This window comes from Loxodonta africana, chromosome 12 (assembly GCF_030014295.1).
Source record: "Loxodonta africana isolate mLoxAfr1 chromosome 12, mLoxAfr1.hap2, whole genome shotgun sequence".
Lineage (NCBI taxonomy): Eukaryota > Metazoa > Chordata > Mammalia > Proboscidea > Elephantidae > Loxodonta > Loxodonta africana.
The window spans coordinates 23,653,231-23,667,885 of NC_087353.1; the positions used below are offsets into that span (position 1 = coordinate 23,653,231).

At 42.6% G+C, this 14,655-nt stretch overlaps 1 long non-coding RNA gene across 1 annotated transcript in view; it reads left to right on the top strand.

The window, feature by feature from the left end:
• The first annotated feature begins 760 nt into the window (after positions 1 to 760).
• LOC135232931 (uncharacterized) overlaps positions 761 to 14,655 on the top strand; it is a 32,397-nt gene continuing 18,502 nt past the window's right edge. The window contains exon 1 of the long non-coding RNA XR_010323554.1: positions 761 to 1,914. This is a non-coding gene — a long non-coding RNA (uncharacterized LOC135232931). The remainder of the gene's footprint in view (positions 1,915 to 14,655) is intronic.

Genomic DNA, 14,655 nt, shown 5'->3' on the forward strand with positions numbered 1-14,655 from the left:
GCGAAGAATATCGAATGTACTATGGACCGCCAAAAGAACAAACAAATCTGTCTTGAATGTACAGTCAGAATTCTCCTTAGACTCAAGGATGGTGAGACTTCTTCTCCTGTACCTTGAACATGTTATCAGGAGGGACTGGTCCCTGGAGAAGGACATCATACTTGGTAAAGGAGAGGGTCAGTGAAAAAGATGTAGACCCTCAAGGAGATCAACTGACACAGTGGCTGCAACAATGGGCTCAAAAACAGCAAAGATTGAGGATGAGACAAAGCCATTCAATGTTTCGTTCTGTTGTACATAGGGTCGCTATGAGTCTGAACCGACTCAACAGCACCTAACAAGAACAATAACATGTATAGCTGACTTAATTCTACACTTGACAACACCTATTAGGATGATCAAGTGAGAGTACAGTTGAATTCATTTGTAAATAGCATAAACAAAAACTGACCTAGTTTAAGTTGTGGGATAGGGCTCCAGACCTTCCATCTCCACAAAAGGGGAGCTAGGAGTACCGACAGGCTTTGTTTTATCTGGGCATCATTATTCATTTGCTGATGCAGTAGGAATTTATGAGCATACTCTATATATACTATATGTCCAGCACAGCACCAGGCTTTGTAGGAACACAGAGAAGTAGAAAAACACATGTATTGAGTTCTTACTGTGTCCTGGACATTTTAGTCACATGTATGACCTAATTTTATCATCATTTTTAAAGCTTTATTCAACTCGGGAGGTGTTTCTTTCTTTTTACTGGCGAATACATTGTAAGAGTTAAGGACATCCTGGTCCTGCATCCCAATTACAGAGTCCTGTGTGGTGTAAATGATTAGCAAGCTTAGCTGCTAAGCAAAACGTTGGATGTTTGAGTCCACTCAGAGGCACCTCAGAAGAAAGGCCTGTGATCTATGCTATGGAGCACACATGAGGTCATAATGAGTCGGAGTCGGCTCAACAGTAAGTAGTTATCGATTACACAGAGGAAAATCTGAAACATCAACGTAAGAGTTAAATAGCTGTCAAGGACAAGCTGTGCATACTGAAAGGTGCAAGCAAGTTAGGCAAACCAAACACAGGGGGCTAAAAATGTCAGAAGGGGTTGTTGTTGGATGTTATTGAGTCGATTCCAACTCACAGAGACCCTATAGGACAGAGTAGAACAGTTCCATAGGACTTCCAATGAGCCGGTGAATTTGAACTGCTGACCTTTTGGTTAGCAGCAAAGTTCTTAAGCACTATGCCACCAGGTCTCCTCAGAAGGGGTAGTGTGCAGCATTATAAAGAGCCATAAAGACAGATCGACTAGCACTAGTCCCCTGGGAGGACCAGAGATGTCCAGAGACTTGCCCAAGGCCATACAGCAGAGCAAAGCCAGATCAGACTATTTGCATGTGCAGACACCTGTGTGACGAGGTTTCCCTTCCTTATGCCTCAGCAGCCTCCCTGACAGGCAGGCACAGCCCTGCATTGGACCTGTGCCCTGAAGTCAGTAGCATGGTGCTATGGCCTGAGAATAAGCTTTGAGTCAAAAAAGAGAGAGATAAAAAAAAGCCCTCGCATCCCAGTTCTGCCAAGTATTTGCTGTGTGCTCCTAGGTGAGCTGTTTGCCCATTCTCTCTAATGGGGATAATAAAGCTAGCTTTACAGAGTTACTGTGAGCAGAAAGGCGTGACTGTATGTAAAGCACTGAATCCAGTGCTTAGCACCTTCTAGGTTCTGCAGATGTGGTGGTTAGGCTTATTACTTTCTTACCCCAGTTATTTAGAGCCCTCTTAGGGAGCTGTGGGAACAAAATTTCTGCTTTACCAAGAATTTAGCTATTATCTTTCTCTCTGAAGAAAGCTGTCCTCCTTTTATCTGAGACTGACAAACGAGGCTATTCTGAGAAGAACTAATTACAGCACACATCCGGTGAGTGCCCCTCTCTCGCCCACACACAATTATTGACTGCATTGTGACATGCAGCCAGCCTTAGCCATGCCGGCCCCAAACCGATGGTACCTGTTGGCAGCGGTTGCCCATAGCAACAGTGGGGGTGGGGTGGGGTAGGCTGTGAGGATGGAAATCACTTCTTGCAGTGCCTGTGTTTGGTCTTGTTCACAAATTCTTTTTCTTTCCTTTTTTTCATGTGTATGTATAGGGAGGGCATAGTTAGAGAGGGGTGCAGTCAGGTGGGAGGCAGAGAGAAAAAAAAGGCTTTTCCTGTCTGGATACAGTTGTAGGATACGGTTCTTCAGTCAGAACAGCTTCCAACCAAGACAGCTCTCACCTTCTGCTCAGCCATGCCCGCAGGCAGGCCCTTCTCTCCACCGTGCCCACAGGCAGGCGAACCTTCTCTTGGCCTCTGCACTGCTCAGGCGAGTGTTATGGATCTTTAGCTCTGCCAGCAAGTGCCTGAAGCTATCCCACTTTGCAAGCAAGCCCTCTGCCTGAAGGTGCTCAGCTCTCTCTCACTCTGTGGGTCAGCAGGCCCACTGCAGCTGCCCCACGCAGGTCTCCCGGTTCCCACGGCTTATATTGCTGCCACTGTTTCTCTGCCACTGGGCTCTGCTGTGGTTGCCTTTGTTTCTCACCATCGCTTCCTCTTCAGTGTTACAGTTCTCTCTCTCCTGTGTCTAGGAGGTTCTCTAAGCAGTAACTCCAGGTCTAAAGGACAAACTCCACTCCAGCCTCTTCTTCATGGTAGTGAGGTTCCCCATAACCTCTGTGGGATTTACCCTTATATTCAATTTCAAGGCATGGTCCTCCCAGTCAGACCATAAACTGATTATGGACCACAATCACTCAATTTGCACAGTAATCTACCAATTGCCACAAGGTCATTTAATTCTATTGGGTGGTTTTACACACCCTACTTGCACGGTAAACTAACCAACCCCCATGCAAGACTGCAACCTAGACAATCATTTTGGCAGGGTTATAAACCCAAGGCCAGAAAGACCATATATGAGAGAAACCCATTGCACTCCAAAAAGGATCCATATTTTATATTTGTGAGTGGATTAATGCTGGGTACGTAGCTCGTTTTAGTTTCATAAAGATACATTATATTTACCTGAGACCAGTAGCTCAGAAATTGACATGTTGTTGTTGTTAGGTGCTACCTAGTTGGTTCCAACTTATAGGGAGCCTATGTACAACAGAAACATACACTGCCCAGTCCTGTGCCATTCTCACAATTGTTGGTATGTTTGAGTCCATTGTTGCAGCCACTCTGTCAATGCATCTCATTGAGGGTCTTTCCTCTTTTTCCATGACCCTCTACTTTACCAAGTATGATGTTCTTCTTCAGGGGTTGATCCCTCCTGATAACATATCCAAAGAACATGAGATGAAATCTCACCACCCTCACGTCTAAGGAGCATTCTGGCTCTACTTCTTTCAAGACAGATTTGTTCGTTCTTCTGGCCATCCATATTATATTCAATATTCTTTGCCAACTCCATAATTCCAAGGCGTCAAATTCTTCTGTCGTCCTTACTCACTGTCCAACTCTCACATGTGTATGAGGCAATTGAAGATACCATGGCTTGGGTCAGGCATAGCTTAGTGCTCCAAGTGACATCTTTGCTTTTTATCACTTTAAAGATTTGCGGCAGATTTGCCGAATGCAATAATACATCATTTGATTTGTTGACTGCTGCTTCCATGGGCATTGGTTGTGCATCCAAGTAAAATAAAATTAACATAGAGTATTCTTAATCTGTTATTCTAAATGTCAGTAAGTTTAACAACTTTAGATAACCAGGAAAATAACGTTTTTACCAAGAGCTAGAAGATGTCTCCCTCCCACTTTGGGGCTCAAATTTTTCAATATGAAATGTTGAGGTTGGTACCAAAGACTCATTGAGTGACCTCAGACCAATTATTTCTTCCCCTGTAAGATGAAGAGTTAATCTCTAAGGGGACCTCCCCGATCAATGACATTGATGAGATTATGTATGGAACCAGAGTGCTGCCTTCAGGAGACCTGCCATCATTCTTCTGGAGGTGGCTGAGAGTGTAGTCAAAGTGAGCCACTGAGTCTGCAAACCTCAATACCATAACAACCCACAGGGATCATGGTATCGTGGCACACCTGAAGGCCACCGAATGAAATAAAAAACAGTTTGAATTTGCTTTTTTTTTTATAGAGTTCTCATAGCACTCCTGGACTTAGAGAATATATTTTTTCTAGTGAAAAGAAAAAAAAAAGTGTTAAGGGAAAAAAAAAATCAAAAAACCAATTGTCTTATGACTGTCAAGAAAATGAAGGTAAAACCATGTACCTGGCAATTAGTATCCTCTTTATCTCTTGATCTTCCAGAAGCCTGTCCTAGGCCAGGTCAGGTGAGTTGGCCTATTCTGGCACCTCCTTTATATAACTAATGCCAGTTTCACACATTCAGGCCCTAAAGGGATACCACCTCTCGCCATTCTCTAATTGTTCCTCTTCCATTTTACCTAAAACTCAATTACATCCTAGGTATACATGGCAGAACCCATATCAGATAATTCTCTGTAATGCCCAAACTGCCCTGAATAGTGTCTTCACAAAGAAGATAATCAAAAAAGTATGTTGAATTGAAGAGAAATGCTTGATATTTGATATTTAAAGACTGTATTTCCTCCAAGCATTTATGAAAGGAAAACAACTCCAGAGAAGAAGTGAAATGAGGAAATGGCAAGAATAGCGGGCCCAGACAGACCGAGGTGTGAATCCTGACTTTACATATTAGCTATGTTAAATCATTTAAATTCTGATCAATTTCCTCATCAAGAAAATGAGGCTGATAGCAGTGTTCATCTTGGGAGATGTTTGTTTATCATACATATACTACATGTGAAAAGCCTGACAACAGCATTTGGCACCAAGCATACTCAGGGACAGCTCCCGCCCTCCTCACTCACATACCCATTGTTATCGAGGATAATATTTTGTTGTAGAGAATGCATCTTAGGAGCTCAGTTTGTTGCCTGGCGTTTGAAATAACCCCCAATAAAGGGAGATGGCCCTGTGGGATGTAATTTGCCTTCTCTAGCTTTTTAGCCTCTCTGTCACCAGAAGGTGAATAACAAACCCACTGGAGGTACAGTCCATGGGATTCCCTCCTGGAAACTGATCAATGGCTGTGGACTAACCATCAGCTCTTTAGCCTAGGAATGAATGTGCCCTGTAGGCTCTCAGCCTTTCTGCAGACTCTGAAATACCTTTGTCTGGCCTTTGGAAGTGCAGACTTGCCATCGTCACTCTTTGTGAAATGAGGGAGAAACTCATTTGCTCTGTTATTTTCTTCTAACATTATCTGAATTCGTACTCTCTCTCTTTCCCTCTTTACCTCTGTTTCTTCTTCAAGCATATACTGAACACCTACTGTGTGCACACCCTGTGCTAGCCAATGTGGAAACCAAGAGGAACTGGCTGCAGCCCTGGCCTTCAAAGTAGACTTACGATAGATATATAAATGAGTACTTGAAGTATTTAATCATACGTTGTGATGAAAACTTACTTGATAGAAAGGGATGGGGGGACAGTAGATTGATGTGCAGGCGGTTTGGGAGCACAGAGGTTAGAATAATTACCTGTACCTGGAAGTTTTTAGAAAGGATAAAGAGGAATTTACCAGAAGGCAGGGGGTGGGGGGGAAGGTCACATCCCACAGAGCACATGATATGTATAAATGCACAGAAAACTTCCCGTAAAGAGGCAATTATGAGCAGGCACGTCTAAAAAGATTTTCTTTCTCAGAAAAGGATCAAGTTGTCTTTGTAATGACCAAATATCTGGCAGTTAGAGTACTTAGTGAATTATTGTCATCATCAGATGCGTTTGAAATAGCATCCTACTTTATTCGAAGTACTCTGGGATAAAAATCCTAAGGTTGCATCCTGGAGAAAACATCTGGGCTAGGAATTAAATATACCAGGTATGAATGTTAGCTCCACCCATTACACCTGTCTAATCAAGCTGTTTACCTCTCTGACTCCATTTACTTTTCGAATAAATAAGAATAATACCAAGGCTTAGCTTCAAGGATTGTCATCAAGGTCACAGGTGATAATACAGTTGACGTACAGTACATGGCAGACAGAGTAGGGCAGCTCCATCCCTTGATATTCTGAACAGTCATGCTGTATAAACAGGACATTGCATCAACACCAGTTTCTGAGACTTATCAGGTCATGGTTGAAAGCCATCTTTCCAAATGCTACCTGAGCCCTGCTTCTTATTATAGAACAGTCAATTATAACGCCTCCTAAAGCAACACTGTTTTTCCAAGGAGTTTACTCGTCAATTGATTTCACAGTCTCCCCTGGTATATAATCTCTCTCAGCTATGACAGCAGGCAAACTCTTATGAAGACATTCAATACTGTGACCAAATGAAACTATATCATTTGTATCCGAAGTTGAAATATGTCTTATTTTCAGAGGTTAAAAAAATATATATGTATTAGAGCACTAAGGAATAAAGCTACAATCAGCATGAACTGTAGACTTTAATTGCCTGAGAACATGAGAAGTACTCCTTAAAATGAAACACTAGACAATGCCCACTATCCATATTCAGACATCCTCATAGGCAAGAAAACAAAGAAGTGCATATTTATTAGTTGTGACTGGCAAACACCAGAGCTATGGTTAATTTTTTCTTCTTCTTCTTTAGGTTCCTCTTGCCAATCAATATATTAAAAATGTTAGTCTTTACTGAGAGTAGGGAACACTGGGGAACATAGAGCATTAGAAGTGTCCCAGAGGGGAGAGGCCTGTCCCAGCAGAGTTTGCATCAAGTTTCCCGGTGGGTTTATGACTCAGACAAACAGATGTGGGGCTATAATGACAGTAGGTCTGTATGCTGGAAGAGACCACTAGGACTTAGGATTTTGATTAGACCTTTGGCCATACATTTCACATGTCTGTTGCTTTTCTTCTGAATTTTGGTGCTTGCATCCCTGCCTCCTCATCTGTACTGTGAGCTTTTCAAGAGCATAGGCTGACTTTTAATAAAAACCCAGTGCCGTCGAGTCGACTTTTAATAAAAGGCTTAGTTTTCTTTTTATTTCTCAGCATCTAATATAGGCCTGGAGCCCCGGTGGTACAGTAGTTAAGAGCTCAGCTGCTAACCAAAAGGTCAGCAGTTTGAATCCACCAGCCGCTCCTTGGAAACCCTACGGGGCAGTTCTACTCTGTCCTATAGGCCCACTATGAGTCAGCATCGACTCCACAACAACAAATTTGGTTTTTTGATTACAGGCCTTGAAGGCAGTGGTGGTTCAGTGGTAGAGTTCTCACCTTCCTTGTGGGAGACCTGAATTTGGTTCCTGGCCAAAGCACCTCAAGTGCAGCCGCCACCCATCTGTCAGGGGAGGTTTTCATGTTGCTATGATATGAACAGGTTTCAGTGAAGCGTCCAGACTAAGACATACTAGGAAGAAAGGCCTGGTGATCTACTTCTGAAAATCAGCCAGTGAAAACACTATGGATGACAATGATCCAATCCCGTTGTGCATGGAGGTGTTAGCTAACAACAACAGCATAGACTTAGCACTTGTTAGCCCTCAGTAAGTGTTAGACTTCTTTATGTAAAAAACAAATATTTATTAAAACCACACTGTGTATCAAGCACCCTGCCAGGGGATACTGCAAGTTTTCTGCCATAGAGGAGGTCAGAAGTTAGAGAGTGAAACAAAAATGCCTTAGTGTATGCTTGTGTGCATTGAAAAGAGAAAGAAGAACCTAAGACTGCCAAGTCGGTGTGGAAGCGTTCACAGAGGAGGTAGAGTTTGAGATGGGCGCTGAATACTTAGTTGGAATTTGCCCCTAAGCAAACAAGGAGAAGGTATTCTAGGAAAATGCCATAATGTGTTCTTAATGGCAAATAAATGGATGATTACATGAAAGGTATTTCTGACTCTAGATTTCTGTAAAATTGAACCATGCTCCAACAAAGAAATTCTCCAGACACTGAGATGCAGTGTGATTTGAAATCATTCTGCTTCTAAAAAGCAGACAATTTGATTCAGAACATCAGTGAGTCACAAATGGCCCCAAGAGCCACACTGGAAAAGAAGAAAGTTTAGAAATCATACAACTGGGTGTTGGTATGTCATGACGGACACATAATCACATCAATCCCGTCCTTGAAGTGGAAAAGTGAGTTCTTCTTTAATGTGAGATCTGAATGGTCCACTTCCACGGCTGCCTCACCACACACCACCGCTCCCACCTCTCCAGCTGCTTCTACCCAGTCGGAGTGACCTAATCCTCAGCGCTAACTCTGGGACTGACTGTGCTCTCTGGTCCTGGATCCATGGCATTGCACCTGTGGAGGTTTATTCTGCCCAGCAGCTTCCTTACCTACCCTCACACTCCCATTTTAATAAATGGACTTTGCCCTTGCTCCAGGGTTCAAGCTCCCAAATTTGCTCTAGTGTGGGCTACTATCCTGTTGACCTCTATCTCCCAGGCTTGGATACCAACCATGATCTCCAGATATGGGACCTGTTGTTGTTAGTGGCTCTCAAGTATGTGGTGATTTCACATACAGTGGAAAAAACCCCTTTCCAGTCTTGTGTCATACCCATGATTGGTTGCATTTTGGACCACTGAGATGCATGAGGTTTTCACTGGCTAATTTTTGAAAGTAGATAGCCAGAACTTTCTTCCTAGTCCATCTTAGTCTAGAAGCTCCATTGAAACCAGTTCAACATCATAACGACATGAAAGACTCCAATGACAGACAGCTGGTGGTTGCGCTTAAGGTGCATTGGCCAGAGATTAAACCCAGGTCTCCTGCGTGGAAGGCAAGAATTCTACCACCAAACCACCAATTGCCCCTTCAGTCTGCAATGTTGTTGTTGTTGTTAGGTGCCATTGAGTCGGCTCCAACTCATAGCGACCCTATGTCAAACAGAACAAAACACTGCCTAGTCTTGCACCAATCCTTACAATCGTTGTTATGCATAAGCCCATTGTTGCAGCCACTGTGTCAACCCATCTGGTTGAGGGTCTTCCTCTTTTTTGTTGATACTCTACTTTACCAAGCATGATGTCCTTCTCCAGGGAGTGGTCCCTCCTGATAACATGTCCAAGATATGTGAGACGTAGTCTTGCCATCCTTGCTTCAGTCTGCAATAGGAGTTTGATAAACATTCATAGATTGCCTCTTTCTACTATCCCAGGCAACTTCTTTTTTCTCAAGGCAAGTTTTACACCTCCTGAGCTTCATGGACTTATCTTATATATAAGGACCTGAAGAGGTGGTGAAGTTCGTGCTTATGCTACTTAGAGGCAGAGGAAAATTGCCCTGATTTTAACATCCTCCAAAGATGAAAATTATAGCTTTCCTTAGGAACTCATTCCATTGTCTAATCACCCTGCCACGAAATTCTTCTCCAGATCTGACCTACATTTGTCCAGCTGTGGCTGAAACTGATGCTGTCCTGGGTGGTCCTCATAGGGGCAGCTGGTGAAAGAACTCTTTGTGTCAAATGACACAACACCCTACCCAGACCTCTCCATGAGACGGAAGATGGGCTCAACTCAAGGTTACAGCCTAAGTGATTTAGTAGGCTCCAGGAAACCCTGGTGGCATAGTGGTTAAGTGCTACAGCTGCTAACCAAAGGGTCGGCAGTTTTAATACACCAGGGGCTCCTTGGAAACTCAATGGGGCACTTCTACTCTGTCCTATAGGGTCGCTATGAGTCAGAATCGACTCGACGGCACTGGGCTTGGGCTTGGGCTAGGAGGTAGCCAGGGTGCGGTAGAAAAAGCTTCAGGGGAAGTCTTAAAGGTATGGGTTTAAGTTACCACTTTTTCCTGACCTGCTGTAGATTCAGACACATAGCGACCCTACAAGACAGAGTAGAATTTCCTCATAGGGTTTCCAAGGCTGTAAATCTTTACAGAAGCAGACTACCCCATCTTTATCCTGAAGGGTGGCTGGTGGGTTCAAACCACTGACTTTTCGGTTAGCAGCCAAGCGCTTTAACCACTGTGCCACCAGGACTCCTTATTTAACCTCCAGCAGCCTTTATTTTGTCATCTAGAGTTTGCATAATAATGTCTATATCACAGAGCTATTTAATATGTGAGATGATAGAGGTGAGATGCTTTTTGTCTATTTGTTTCTTAGTTTATCTAGCAACTGCTGCTAACCCATAAGGGCTTCTGAGCCCAGAAAGAAAAAGTGACCATCCCAAGTTCACTGAACTGGTAGAGTTTAAAATGTCTCTTTCTTCGAAGTCACAGGATTCTCTTTGAATTCTTCTTTGACCCTCACACAGTTTGGAAAGCTCCCTCTAACCGTCTCAAAGCAATAAGGAGAAAAGTGTTAGTCCTGTGTTAGAGAGAGGGCCCTGTCTGCGTTTGCCAGGACTGTCATAACAAAATAATACCACAAGGTGGGCAGCTTTGAAGAATAGGAATTTACTGTTTTACAGTTTTGGCAGCTAGAAGCAGAATAGGGTCTCAGTCATGTCAATACCTTCTAGGGGGCTCTCTCCTTGTTTCTGATGACCGCTGGCAATTCTTGACATTGGTTCTTACAGATGCATCTTCCCTGTGTATGGGTGTGTGTCCATTTTGTTCTTTTTATCAAGCACCACTCAGAAGGGATTAAGTTTAGAGACCACCCTACTCAGGTATGATTTCATTAACATAACAAAGAAAAATCTTATTTCCAAACAAGGTCATACTTACAGGTACAGAGGTTAAGACTTCAGCATAACTTTTGAGAGGGCACAATTCAATCCATAACAGCCCTCAACATAAGACATTTTTTAAATCTCTTAATATGCTCCCAAGAGGATATTTTGGGCTGCAAGCTTACCTGGCTGACACGTTAGGCTCATTACATTTCCCAACAGCCTCATATCTTGTTCAGCTGAACTTGCTTAAAGTCATCCAGTCCCCATCACTCCATGGAAACCGACAGCGTGGGAGTTGACAATGCAAAGAAGCAGAAATAGCCCAGGCTTCAGACGTGGGCTGTCTTGGCCTCAGTCGTGGGTATATGCAGTCATTTCAGATACCTTCCAGCAAAGCCAACCCAGCTGTGACCGACATTGTCACTGTTTCCACCTCAAATAAGCACTTTTTTTTTTTTTTTCAAAACTGTCTTTAGAGGCATCGGGCACAGAATAAATCTTCAGGGCCAAAGGCACCTGAACATGCCTTATAGATGGGAAAGCTGAAGAGAGCAAGAGGGGAAGTCTTGCTCGTTGAGTTTATGACAAGGCAGGGCTAGAACCCTGGTTCCTAACACCCAGATCCGTATTTCTTCCATAGCATCACACTCAAGCTTCTAGATGAATCAGACTGAGAAAATCATAGACATAGGAATAACTTCCTGGACCCCCTTAGTTTGGAATCATGGAATTCTTGAAGCTTTGGCTTCTAGTAGTTAGTGTGCCAGTCATTTTCCCACACTTTCTAGTACTTTGCATGTTGCTGATACCATTATGTTTAAGACTCAAGCTCTAGAGACAGATTAACAAGGTTCCTAACTTCTGCCATGTTACTTACTCACTAGCTGTGTGGCCTTAGGCAAGCTACTTAATCTTCCCTGTTTCAACTTCCCCATCTATAAAATAGTGATAATAAAAATGAGTGACCTTAAGGTGATATGAGAATTAAAATGAGTTGCTAGACGTTCAGTGCTTAGAATGATTCTTGGCATATAGTGAATGCCCAGTAAGACCTGGTTGGTGCAGTGGTTGAGAGCTTGGCTACTAACAAAAAGGTTGGCAGTTCGATTCCACTGGCTGCTCCTTGGAAACCACACAGGGCAGTTCTACTCTGTCCTACAGGGTCATATGAGTCAGAATGGACTTGATGACAATGGGTTTGGGTTTTTTTTTGTTGTTGTTGTTGTTGCTATTTCATTGGAGTCCCTGGGTTATACAAACAGTTTTGCACTCGGCTGCTAACTAAGAAGTTGGAAGTTCAAATCAAAGCAGAAGCACCTGGGAAGAAAGGCCTAGTGATCCTCTTCTTAAAAATAAGCTATTGAAAACCCCATGGAGCACAGTTCTCTTTTGACCTACATGGGGTCACCATGAGTCAATATCAACTATATGGCAACTGGTAAAAAATTACTTCATTATTCCTACATAACAGATAACAAAACTGAGATCCGTATATGCAACCTTAGAAGATGAAGAACTGGATATTAGCATCAAGTTTTCGTGATCCTCAGTGGAATACCCTTTCCTTTATACCAATTAAAATAATAGAATCATAAAATGTCAACAACAGAAAGGGCTTTAGACTGGGTTTTTGCCCAGTTTCTCTGTTTTACAGCAGTAAAAACAAGGCCCCGGAAGGAGGTAACCTGGCCGTGGATTGGAACCATTTGGGAAGAGGATGGGAAATGAAGATTACTGGGCTTTACTCTGAACCTACTAAATTGGAATCCTCAGTTCTGGTGGGGCCTAGAATTTTGTATTTTTAACAATTATTCTCATGAAGCCAGCTAAACACAGACTTGTAGATTGGTGTTTAGTAATCACTGAATTAGAGCATCCCAGCTTGGCTTATATATAATATTTGGTTGATTAGGCTCATATGCCTAGGCTGGTAATCTGGAAGTGTTTTTTATTTTATGTTTCTTATATGTATACTTATCTGATTATAAATGATATACCCAAACTACTGCACTCAAGTATTACATTCATTATTGAACTGACACATAAAAGTTAGAAAATTTTAAAAAGGGGTAAATACAAAATAAGTAGAAGTTCCAACGGAGTTTCTGAGTGGTGCAAACACTTAACGTGCTCAGCTGCTAACTGAAAGGTTGAAAGTTTGAGTCCACCCAGTGGCACCTTAGAAAAAAGGCCAGGCAATCTCCTTCCAAAAAATTAGTCACTGAAAATCACATGGAGCACAGTTATAGACTGACCAAGAGTTGGAGTCAACTTGATGGTACCCGTAAGAAAAAAAAAAGTTCCAATATTTTCTTCCTATTACTGAGATGCCTAGAACATTGCCTGCATTTGAAAGGAACAGAGTGAGCACATCTCACTTTGGAGACCACCGATCTAGAAACAACCATATTGTCGCATGGCACAAAGGGGCTTGCAAACAAACCACTGCTTTTCAGCCTCTCATTTTTTCATCTATGAATGCAAAGTTTTGAGGAGAACCTGCTGTATTGCCACCGATGGAACTAGCTTCTCTGAAATTGAAGGAACTGCTGAACTGGTCATCAGGATCCTATTTTGTAGGGACAACGCCCCAGACTTCTCCCTTATACTCCTCCCTTCTTGTTTCTCCCCCCGAGAAGGAGTGACACTAATCTAATTGAACATATACTGAGTCATGTTTGCTAATGTGTGGGTCACTTTGTGTTCAAAGGTCAGGCTTATAGGTGTGGCTCTTCTTGCTTTGACCACATCTGGCTGGAGAGGCAGCCTGAGCTCAGCGCATGTCTGACCAGGTCCGGTACCCGGCACCCTTCTCCTTGTCTTCTCTAGCTCCAGATACTCAGATTTTGGCTTAGTGATTAAAAAAAAAAAAAAAAAAATCTGAGGCCACATGCTTACCTGAGCTCTGACTAGATTTTGTACGTAGTCCAGCTGGCAGAACACTTGACTTTGTCATTGTCTTTGTGTCCTCACAGGAAGGAGGGGTGGCTGGGTCAAGGTAGACATCAGCATCTCAGTTCTACCCTTAGTTTCTCTCTTTGCCTCATTCGGATGACCTTCTGCTACTGCGTATTCTGTTTTCATCACAAATCAAGTTGGTCCCAACAACATTTTTCCAGGAAAAATTTTAACAGCCAACTTAATTTCAAAATTTGGATAGTACAAATTCTACTGGCTTTGAGTCAGATAATGTTGGTTTCCCCACTTAACGCTTGGGGGACCCTGGGCAAGTCAATTGATCTAACTGGGTCTGTGGTTTCATCTGTAAAATGAAGATAATAATATCTGTCCTGCCTACCTCATTTGAATGGTATGTGAGATGAAATTTGTAAACAGGCTTTGTAAGCTATGAAATCCCATACACATGAAATGGATAGGGGACCATAAAAAAAAAAAAAAAATGTGGCTTTTTGTTTTGTTTTTCATGCAGTGCAATTTGAAACTCAGTGGGCTTTTTCTCTTTAAACAAAATCCTCATTGGAATTATCATACTAGGAAAATTTGGTAAAGACCTTGAAAGAGGGGAAGACTTTATAATAATTGTAACCGTTCTCTATTCCATGGTGTCTTAGTTTCCTAGGGCTTCTGTAACTAAGTACCACCAGCTGGGTGGCTTAAAACTTCAAGCATTTATTTTCTCACAGTTCTGTAGGCTAGAAGTGTGAAATCAAGGTGTCAGCAGGCCCATGTTCTCTCTGAACGTTCTAGGGGAAGATCCTTTTTGTCTCTTTTTAGCTTCTGATGGTTCCTGGAAATCCTTGGCATTCCTTGGCTTGTAGATGTGTACCTCCAATCTCTGCCTCCATCCTCACATGATCTCTTCCCTCTGTGTCTGTCTGTGTCTTTTCTCCCTGTTATTAAGGACACAACTCAGACTGGATTAGGACCCTCCCTACTCCGGTATGACCTAATATTAACTAATAACATCTTCAAAGACTCTATTTTTGAAGAAGATCACAATCATAGGTACGAGGGGTTAGGACTTCAACTAAACTTCTTGGGAGACAAAATTCAACCCATAAC